The sequence below is a fragment of the Condylura cristata genome, unplaced genomic scaffold (genome assembly GCF_000260355.1).
Source record: "Condylura cristata isolate star-nosed mole 26May11 unplaced genomic scaffold, ConCri1.0 scaffold00008, whole genome shotgun sequence".
Classification (NCBI taxonomy): domain Eukaryota; kingdom Metazoa; phylum Chordata; class Mammalia; order Eulipotyphla; family Talpidae; genus Condylura; species Condylura cristata.
Window position 1 is genome coordinate 8,422,806 of NW_004567109.1, and position 8,973 is coordinate 8,431,778.

Below are 8,973 nucleotides of genomic sequence, written 5' to 3' on the forward strand. Positions count from 1 at the left end.
CTGCTCACGCATTTCCCAGAACCAAGTTCTCTGCGTTCATTCCGGCTTTTGCCTTCTCACGGCCAACACCGGAAGCTGCTGGGGTCTGCCTTCCTCAAGGACACTGGCAGGGACTCAGGGGCCTGGTAAAGCTGAGATCAAAGGGCCCGAAGTCTGTGGGTAAACGTCAGCAAGTATCCTTAGCTTCAACACACAAAAGCCACCAGCGTGGGGCTCCTACCAACTGGGTGGGACCCTAGAACCCCATCATGTCCCTTTGGTTCTGGAAGTCTGGGGGGAGGGGCTGTCACCCCTATAAATCTGTGCTAGGCATCCTCGTGGCTGACTGTGGAGGGCTGGGTACATTTTTAGGGTGCTCAATTGACTGCCTGGGCTGGGGCACTGTAGTCTGGTGCTCCCCAAGATGAAGTCTCAAGATGCACAAGTAGCCCCTTTATCCCTTCCAGCCTCTTCTGCTGTGTTGGCACCGTGCTGAGGTCCAGGCAGAAGGGAAGAGCTGTGTCTGTTCATCAGGCATCTCCTGTGTGACAGGCACTCTGCTGGATTCTGGCCTCTCTGGAGAGCACGTGGGACCTGGTATGTTCTTTGAGGGGTTGAGGTCTAGTGGGCAGGAGAGATGAGAAACACATGAATGGAGATTTAAGGTGGTGAGAAGAGCTGCTAAAGAGATGAACAAGACGATGTTTGTTTACACAAACTAGTAAGGAGAGTGTACGTGGGCATAAGGCAATCGGGGAGGACCTCCTGGAGGAGGTGAGGTTTATGCAGAGATCTAAGTGTCATCCTCCCAGAAGCAAAGGACAGAACATTCCAGGGGCAGAAAACAGTGAGGGGGAGATTGAGGGTCAACAGCTTGAAAGACTAAGAAGGGGTTGAGGAGTTGGTCACGGGTTGTAGAGATGAGAGGTGAGGCTAGAGAGAGAGGCTGGGCCGAGTCATTCAAGATCAAGGTGAAGAGTCTGAATTTTATTTTGAGTGTGATGTCATTCCCCAAGTGTTTTAATCAGGGCAGGGATGTGATTTAATTTATGTTTGTAAAATGTCACTCTGTGGGGTGAAGCAAGAAGGTAAGCAGAGGGAGCAGTGGAGACGGGAGTGGGGGGTTGGGGGGTGGCTGCTGCAGCCTGGTGGGGGGCTACGGCTGGGGGTGGAGAGAGTCGTGGACATCGCAGGGAGAACAAACCTGCTGGATGATGACTGACCGGGGACACCTTGATCATTTTTTGTATGAAAAGAACACCCAGTCTTGGTTTCTATGCCCTTCTCCACCAAGCGCTTTATAGAATGTTCCACCTTGGCCCAAGGTGTTGCCGCCCAAAGCTTCCTGAACACAGTTCCCCCTGAAGTCGAGAATGAATGACCTCGGTGGTCTCTGTTAGCTTCAGCTCAGCCGGCAGCACCAAGCCAGCATGAGATTCGTGCCAGTTCCTCCATGATCCACACAGGTCCTTGACCCCGCGGACCGTGCCCAGGTCCTGCGTAGAGACACCGAGGCCCAGAGCCGTTACGAGACTTACTCCAGCTCACAGTGACCATGGGTGCATCTTTAACATCCCAAAGGTGGTCTTGATGCCATTGGACCCCATGTGGTAATTCTGAGACGCATGACTAAGAGGGACTCTAGAGACTTTCTTTCGATAAATATCTAAGACGTCCTTCAATAAGCCGTAAGCTCCCCCTACCTAAAATGGGCATCAGGGTCGAGTATCTGTCGCATATCTGACACCCAGCTGGGTTCTGGAGTTACGATAAACCGGACAAAGCCCCCTGACGTTACAAAGATGGAGGTTTTACAGATGGAGGAGGTGTTTGCGGGGAGGATGCCCCCCAAATAAAGGCTGCAGTGCAAGGCAACAAGTGGACAGTTGCGGGGGCAGGCAGGGGACACCAGGAAGGCAGAGCCCAGCCTGTGTGGACAGAGGGGAGCCCCGCTCACTGGGGGTTCTGAAGGGGTTCTGAAGAGGCCTCAAGCCCTCTCACCAGACCCAGTGCCCACCACCATAGCAGATTCTGAGGCTTGGGAGGTCAGCCCTGGCTCACCTGAACGGCCCCGGATTTTCAGCCATTTTGTTCTACGCTTTTGAAATTGATTCCATCTAGACAAGCTCAGTAGCATAAGCTCCTTAAAGAGACTGCAACTCCGACTTGCTTTGCAAGGTCTCCCTGCTGTGTACAGCAGTGATGTAGCAATTTCACGCTGTGAGCTAGATTGGGTGTTGGGGCATGGGGCACACGAAGACTTGGTCTCTGCTCTCCTGGGATGGGTAACTGACTCTCAACCAACTTTTGATTCCCAGTGGATCCTCCGGATTATTAATTACACCTATGGCTTTATGGTTTCTAAATGGTGCCTTCGCTTCAGGGTCGCTGAGCTCCATGTATCCAATGACCAAGTCTTCCTGGATACACGATTTTCCATAAATGCATTGTACCAAGACCGATTTTTAGATTGCCCCCAAAGCCTCCATCCTCTGCCCTCCGGCCCCCAACCTTTCTAGCTCTGTGCATGACACCTTCACCCATGTAACTGCACAAACCCAGAACCTACCCCTCCCCTCCAACCCACCCACTTCATCACCGCCGTGGCCACCACACCATCTCTGTGTCTTGGTCCACAGTGGCTTCTCACCCAACCTTTTCCCAGCTTCCTCTCTGCATGACACTTAAACGGAAGCTTTTTTTACTCCCTTTCAGTCACTGTCCTTGCTCACAAAGCAAAAGCCCTTTCCCACGGTGATCTGCATAATCCCCATGGCCCCTGCCCACCCTCCCCTCGCCTGGCCAGTCTCCTCTGCCTCCTCTCCCTTGGGTCCTCGGCTCCCTTCCATACTTTGTTCCTCTCTTGACTTCTGAATGTTCCTCCCCTGCTCCATTCTTTGAACAGCTGGATTCTCCCCCATCCTTCACGCTCCCTACCAGATGCCACCTCCTCAGAGAAGCCTCCCCTGATTGCCCTGATCTCCATCCAGATTGCCACGTCGTCCCTGTCAGTGTGTCCTCTCACGTAAGTACCCCTTGATCACAAAAGGCCTTGAGGGTGTGGTGTGCAGGGCCGTATGGAACTGCTGGTGTCCATTCCTGCCGGCTGACAGCAGAGACGCTCATATTTATTGAAACAAAACAATAGCAGAAGCTTCCCAGCTGGGCCGGGGGTGGCATGCCGCATGCGTGCGAAAGCTTCTGGCACAGTGCCCACCTCCTGGGGTCCTCAACTCGCTCACAGCGTCCCAGATGCCTGGAGAGTCAGGGGCTAAGAAGTGCATCATCCTTTTCTGCAGGGAAGCTATCGTGCGAGGCCAGACGGCAAGAAACCCACAAAAGTGCCCCTGACCACACTTGAAAGACCATGTATTCTCCATTGTTTTCTTCCTTCCCTCTCTGTTCTCTCCAGATGTCTCTTGTTATGAGCTGGAAGGTGCAGGATGGAGAGTGCAGAGCTTGAGCTCTGCAGAGCCCTCCCTGCCTCCTTCCGACTGCTCTGGACAGCTCATGTCTCCAAGACCCCTGGTCTCTTCCTCTTCCTGTGCTGCCTGGTGGCCCCCAGCCAGGTCAGCTGTGTTCCTGCCCCCAGGATGGCTTTGAAGCCAGGCTCTATCGCTGTTTGTTTGCACCGAAGCTCCACAGAAGGTGACAGATCACGAGGAAGCAGGCAACTGGCAGTGAGCAGCTGTCACTACTGGCCTTGACCCTGCCAGCAGCCGTCTGCAGACGCCGGGCAGCCCGCCTCCTGTGGGGCAGTGGGGTGCAGAGGGCAAGCGCTGGAGGTGGAGGCTGAACGTGAGCTCAGCTACCAGGGGTCAAGTTCCCTGGCGTGCCAGGAATGAGGGCTCCAGTCCCAGCCCTGCCACTCATGAGACTTGGGTAAGCTCTTTCATCTCTGACCACCAGTTTCTTCCTGTGGGCTGGTCCTGAGGACCCAGAATGTGCCAGGGAGGGGCTGGTCAGCCTGGAGACTGTCCTGTCGGCTTTGTCAGCACGGGCCCTAGGAAAACGCCCATTCGCAGCCTCAAAGACCTGTGCTCATTCAGTCACTCAAGCATCCCTCTCATGACGATGGTGACGCTGAATCCGGGAGAGCCAGCCTCAGAGTGGAGAGACTGGCACTGGCGATGGCCCCATCCCATCACTGCTGACTGTGGGGTCCATTCCTCCGTTCTGGGGCTTGCTTCCCCCCTTTCAGCTGTGAGTGGCCATTCCCAGCTCACCCCTGTGCCCAGCCCACTGTGCAAACAGTCGCCTGGAGGTTCTCTCCATCTGGGAGGCCACCCAGGTTACCAGACTGCCCCTGCACCCCATGGAATGACCATAATTGCCTCCACACCCCTGTTTCCCACAGGGCCTCTAGTCATTCTCCACGTAGCAGCCACTGTAGCATTTGCAAGATGTCACACCCAGTCTCACGCACCCTGACTAAACCAGCAAGCACATCCCGTCAGGCCCAGCATCCCTTCGTGCCTCAGCCAGCAGGGGCAGCGGGACTGGGCCTCACCCACTTGCTCAGCCTTCCCCTCTGCACCCTCCAGAAACGCTGGGGTCCCTTGGCCCTCGGGGTTTCTGGGCTCCCTCTTGACCAGAGTTTTGTCCAAGCGGCCTGCTTTGCCCAAACCTTCCCCTCGGTGCCCCCATCAATGTCTCTGCTACTTCAGGGGTCAGTTCAAGCTGCAGGGGAACTGCGGCTTGAACTGACCCAGCCTTGGGGTGGGTTAAACCCTCCTTTAAAGACTGGTGGCCGACTGCCTGCCCTTTGTAGATGCCACAGCCGTGCTCAGCAGTGCAACTTAGAGCTTTCTTTTCTTTTCTTTTTTTAAGATTTATGTATTTATGCATACAGAACTGGGGTACAGGCCAGAGGTGCAGGGGCGGTGAGAGGATTCACCAGAGACAGAGTGGGGAGCAGAACAGGCAGATCGACGCAGCACACTGGAGGGGAGCAGCGGGCGGGTCAGGAGAGGTCTGCTGCGCCATGTGGTCACCTCCGGGGCAGGCGGGGATCGAACTCATGTGGAAGCGGCTTTAGATTCTCAGTGCTGTGCTTTAACCCGCTGCGCCACCAGGGAGGGCCAACTTAGAGCTTTCGGATACGCACCTTCCTCCCTGTGCAGGCCAAGACACTGTCTCTCTTGGAGTTGGTCTGCCAGGCCAAGCCTGGCCCAGGGAAGGCCACAGCAAATAGGCCTGAAAAGTGACGTACGCTGAAATCATAGGAGGAAAAGACCTTTATCAGAAGTAGAGGCTTTAAAAAAAAAAAAAGAAAGAAAGAAAGGAGGAGAAAAATCCAGGGAGAGAGAGAACTCAAGGGCCCACTGGGGACAGGAGCTGGAGGCGGTCACGGCAGGCTCGGAGGCACACACCGGCGCGAAGCCCCATCTGGACAGCCTGCTAGCTGCACACCTCGCCCCTGATGAGGGAGCGTCACCCCAAGGCTGTTAGCCTTGGAACCCAGTTACGCTGAAGATGTCCCCTCCTCTTGGCACAGCTGGGCCTCTCTGAGGGTAGCCTGGGGGCCCACGAGCCCCAGGCACAGAACCTCTCCCTGAGCGGGACACCCCGGCTGAGGTCGCAGGGTGCTTGGTTGCTGACATTGTTCTAGGTTACCTCCACGTGGTGGCAGGGAGCACACGCTGGGTTGAGTCCGTTTCGTCAAGGGCAGCTGGCTCCCTCCACCCCTGCCACTGCCACTGCCACCTCCCACCTTCTTCCCAGCCATGCTGAGGCCCAGGACCCTCTCCCACCACCCCCTTCTCTGAGGAAGAAAGGGCCACTGCCGCGACTCTCAGGGACACTGAGGTGCCCGGGTCACGTGTTCATTCATCGATTCAGCGCGGTTTTAGACAGCCACAGGCCAGAATATGCACAAGATGCTGCAAATGCAGAGCTGTGGTCACATGGTGTGCCCGGGAGAGGCCTCCTGGGTCAGCCCTTCATTCACTTGTGCCTCCAGTATGGGGTTAGTTGAGCACCTTCTCTGTGCCAGCCCCATGCTGGGCAATGGCCAGCCAGTCAGGCTCTTTAGCTGCGGCTGTTAGGCTTTCCTGAAGCAATGACGCTGCAGCTCTCCCTCGCATGTCCCTGCAGGACACGTCCTGCGAGACCTGGGGCCATTCACAGATAAGAAAGAGCAAAGAGCAGGGAGCGCATGCTTTAGGCACTTTTGCCGTGAATGCTGCACGCATCCAGTCAGCTGCCTCCAGAGCTCGGCCTTGTTTCCCTCCCACCCACAGCTGGGCTCGCTATGTCCGGCCCTTCGGAAATCAACCTGAGCCGGGCGTGACCTCAGAAGCCATGTGTGTGCAGCCTGTCCATCCTGCTCAGGGTGTTCTGGGGAAAGGAGCCACCCAGTCCCGTGACGGTGCAGGACTTCCCCGATCTCTCTGCCAGCCCGGCCCGGATGCCAGCCCATGCACAGGAGGACTGGCCGCCTCCTCTCTTCTGGCTGTGCTGACTACACATTTCCAAGACTTGTTTTCCTCCGTGTGGGCTGAAGCTGTTGCACAATCCTACAAACACAGGGGTGCGTGGGAAAAGAAGTGTGTGTAGGGGGAGGGAACCCACTGCTTCCATCCTGTGGGGATCCCCTCATTCCCTCTGCAAACACCTCTTTCCTTGCTCCCCCGTCCAGATCATCTACCTGATCCCCCACCTAGAAAATTAATGGGAAGGAGATTTAATCTCCACACCCCGCCCCAGGTGGTAGCCCCAGAGGAAGGAAGCAGAGGGCCTTCAACCCTGGTTACCTACCTGGTGACCCGGGCGCTCTCCTCCCCCCACTCTGGATCTCAGTTCTCATTCCTATAAAGCAGCAATGTGGGCCTAGGGACATTTTTAACAAGTGTTCACGAGGCTTGTATGCGCCATACTACGTTAACTGCTATACACCACTCACTTCATTATCTCAACAAGTCGTCCCCATTGTACAGCAGGGAGGCGGAGGCACAGAGAGGTTAAGTTATTTCCTCGAGGGCACACAGCCAGGGAGTGACAGAGTTGGGACTCTGCCCTAAGCAGTCCAGCCCCGGAGTCCACATTTATCCCCCGTAATAAGCTGTCATTTGCTTTCCTCTCCTCACAGATTTTTCTAGGAGTTCTAAGGATTGACCTCCTGGCCTCACGTCTATGGACCATGTCCTTCTAGGTAAGTTTTGGTATTGACTTGTGACCCCCCCCCCCAAAAGCCCCACTCCCTGTGTGAATGTGACCTTTGGAAATAAGGTCTTTGCAGATATAATCGGGTTAAGATGAGGTCAGATTGGATTAGAAGGGACCCTCGTCAGTGTTTTGGCAAGAGAAAGGACAGGGAGATTCGGTGGTAGACACACCAAGATGCGAAAACTCGCAGACTTCTGTGCAAAGTCAGAGGCAGAGATTGGAGTGAGGCCGCCGCAAGCCAAGGATGGCTGGCAGCCAGCAGCGGCTGGAGGTGGGAGTCCTCCCTCAGGGCTTCAGAGGGGCACGCTGGGAGCCTTGCTTTGCACTTCCAGCCTCCTGCATTTTGAGGTCATGAAGGTCTCTTTGAAGCCACCCAGCGTATGGTCATCTGTCAGGGCAGCCTGGGAAGCTGATCGCGGGTGAGGGGATCTCAACAGCGTCACGCAGAGGCCACTTGGGAAAAGCCTCCAGTCAGAGCCTTCCCTCCCGCCCAGTTTGCCTCTCAGACCCAGTCACCTGCCCCATTCCTGTCTCCGTCACGACCTTGATTCCCGGAGAGTTTTCATCCTGAAATGCAAACTCTGGGCTTGGGATTCTGAGTAGAAATGGCTGTGGGGCTCCCCAGGGGCAGAGATCTTGAACTTCACAGGGGCTTATGAGCCGGGGGAGAGCTGGGCATGAGCAGGCCCCTCGAGCCCCCACCCCACGCCCACCCCGTGCTTGCCCTGTGGGGACCCAGGAGTCTGGAGCTGAAAAGTGGCTCAAAGCCACCCCTGGTGGCTCTTGGCCTCACCCTCCCGCCTCCTCCAGAGCAGGGCTACCGGGCTGCTGCATCAAGTAAGCCTGAGGATTCCCTAAGACTCTACCTGGAGAAGCTTGGGGAACCGTTGCGTGCACCCAAAGCTGATTGTAACCTCGTGCCCCTTCCTGCTCAGTCAGGCTTCTGGCTTATGGTTTCCTGCAAGCCCTGCACCCGAAGCCTGGCTCGTTGAGGGCCACCGTAAGTACCGAACTGGAGTGAACTTGGCCTTGAACCTTGGATAATTGTCATTGTGCAGCGTTTCATTCCTCCAAAGCATCATTTCTCGACTCCATCTGTAGCCGATCCCACTGCAGTCGGTGACCAGAGACAGCCCAGGCAAAATTACCCAATCAGAGAATGCCCTTCACCCACAAGCTCCTCCCGGTCACCCGCATTACCTCCGCCCAGTAGCCCCCCACATCCCTCCCTCAAGACTTTTCCAAAATCCTCTTGCTGCACCTTCCCTCTCAGCTCACACCTGCCAAGATGGGAAAGGCCCAGGGTTGCAGGGAGGTGCTTAACGAAAGTCTCAGGGGACTTAAAACTCTTCAGAATCCTCGCCCGAAGCTCGGCGATGTAGAATCATCGACTTGCAGACTCCTGGCTAAGATCACTGTCCTTGCTGTCACTGGACACCCCTCGCCCCATCTCACGTTTCCTTCACACCCTTCTTAGCCCACTGTACCCACCACAGCCCCATCCCACCCTCAGGCTCCAGGTCCCCTGCCCCTGTACGGCAGCAGGAGCCACGAGAGGTGGGGTGGAGAGGGCGCTGGACAGAGCTGGGCTCAGACTCTGGCTCTTCCTCTTGCTGCGTGGCCCCGAGCAAGCTGTGGCACTCTCTGAGCTCATTTTGACATGAAGAGCGAGGTGTCTGCGTCCAGGCTTGGGGCAGAGCAGGCGCACACGCTTACACTCTCCAGGCCTGCGGGCAGCTCTTCCAGGCCCCTGGGTATGATGGACACTTTCCCAAGACCCACCTGACCAGAAGCCCTGTTCTGACACCTCCTTCTGGAAACTTCCCC